Below are 2,077 nucleotides of genomic sequence, written 5' to 3' on the forward strand. Positions count from 1 at the left end.
GAGAGGAGAACGGAGAAGGGATCGTGACGTGGCCATCCCCCTGAGGTGATTTCTTGCTTCCTGTCTCTCTGGTAAATGCACACACCCTATAGCAAGAATCTCTATCAAAAAAAAAAAAGACAGAAGGGAGCCGAGCCGGAGCTGCGCGATTTCGCTGCCTGCCCTGTCTCAGATTCACTCTTGAGGAACTGAGAACTTAATCTTCCAAAATGTCAAAAAGATCATCTTATCCCCCACCTCCCACCCCAGCTCCTGCAACACCAGTGCCCAGCACACCAGGGTTCATGGGGTACAGTCCATACAGTCATCTCGCCTACAGCTACAGGCTGGGAGGGAACCCGGGCACCAACAGCCGGGTCACGGCGTCCTCTGGTCTCACGATTCCGAAACCCCCAAAGCCACCAGATAAGCTGCTGGTGCCCTACGTGAGGTGCAGCAGAAAGGTGGGGGACCAAGTAGAGGCTTCCAACCCTGACCTGAAACTGTGGGAGATTGGCAAGATTATTGGTGGCATTGGCAAGATCTCACTGATGAAGAGAAACAAGAATACTTAAACGAATACGCAGCAGAAAAGATAGAGTTCAATGAATCTATGAAGGCCTATCACAATTCCCCTGCCTACCTTGCTTACATAAATGCAAAACGTCGTGCAGAAGCTGCTTTAGAGGAAGGAAGTCGACAGAGACAGTCTCGCATGGAGAGAGGAGAACCTTACCTGAGCATCCAGCCTGCTGAAGACCCAGGTGATTCTGACGAAGGCTTTTCCATGAAGCACACAGCCACCGCCCGCTTCCAGGGGAACCACAGCCTCATCAGCGAGATCCTCAGTGAGAGTGTGGTGCCAGACGTCCGGTCAGGTGTCACAACAGCCAGAATGCAGGTCCTCAAACGGCAGGTCCAGTCCTTACTGGTTCATCAGCAAAACTAGAAGCTGAACTTCTTCAAATAGAAGAGCGACACCAGGAAAAAAAGAGGAAATTCCTGGAGAGCACAGATTCATTTAACAATGAACTTAAAAGCTTGTGCGGTCTGAAGGTAGAAGTGGACATGGAGATTGCACAGGCAGAGGGACAGGCCCGCAGAAGGCAGGCGGAGAGGGAGAGGAGGCGGCAGAGCAAGCGGAGCGGAGTCAGAGCAGCCTCGGTCCCGAGGAAGAGCAGGCGGCAAAGTTGAGGAGAAGGACGACGAGAGCCCGCCGATGGAGACAGAGGAGACTCACCTTGAAGAGACGACAGAGAGCCAGCAGAATGGGGAAGAAGGCACGTCTACTCCTCAGGACAAGGAGAGTGGGCAGGAGGGGTCGACAGCCTGGCAGAGGAGGGAACCAGGGATAGCAACACTGGCTCGGAGAGCAACAGTGCAACAGTGGGGGGGGCACCGACAGACCCCGTACCGGAAGACGAGAGAAAAGAATAAATGTTGCCTTGTTTTATGTGTTCTAAATATTTTTTTAAATGAAAAAAAAGTGTGTTTTTTTTTTTTTTTTAAAGCGCCGATCACTCACCCAACAAACATACGTCGTTGAGTGTCTTCCAGTCTCCCGTGCACCCACCGCTGCGAGCATGTGGACCAGCCCCTGCTCTCTGTCAGCTCGAGAGCAGGATACATCCACTGGCACATCAGTGCACATTGTCACCGCATCCACGACACAGAGACGTCTGGCCAAACACATCACGGGTCAGAGCACAGAGAGGCTGGGCCTCCACAGCAGGCCATGTGGGGGTTAAGACACTGGGTCCCACAGCTGACTCTGCAGTTTGTCTCACACCCCCACCCCGCAGCTTGAAAACGCTGGTCGTGTGTGTACATGTGCCCAAAATCCCAAGAAGAAAAGGGGTCGCAGCCTGGGTCTACCCCCTTGGGGGTATTTCTCACTTTCCCTGTCTCTGACTCTCTCCAGCGAGTACACACGCCCTATGGCAAAAATCTTTAGAAAGAGAGTGAGAGAGAGAGAGAGAGAGAAAGGTGTCATGAATCAAATAAATTCTTCCCTGCACCAGCAGCAGGCCCCACGTGTGGATTAGCAGGTGGAGTAGCCAGCTGGCCACGGCACCAGCAGCAGGCCCCACGTGTGGAT

The 2,077-nt window shown here is 53.0% G+C and overlaps 1 pseudogene; it reads left to right on the forward strand.

Annotated features, from left to right (window-relative positions):
• Nucleotides 1-209: 209 nt before the first annotated feature.
• On the forward strand, nucleotides 210-1,444 carry LOC102498632 (SWI/SNF-related matrix-associated actin-dependent regulator of chromatin subfamily E member 1 pseudogene; annotated as a pseudogene).
• The last annotated feature ends 633 nt before the right edge of the window (nucleotides 1,445-2,077 follow it).

The sequence above is a fragment of the Tupaia chinensis genome, unplaced genomic scaffold (assembly GCF_000334495.1).
Source record: "Tupaia chinensis unplaced genomic scaffold, TupChi_1.0 Scaffold000355_1, whole genome shotgun sequence".
Taxonomy (NCBI): Eukaryota; Metazoa; Chordata; class Mammalia; order Scandentia; family Tupaiidae; genus Tupaia; species Tupaia belangeri.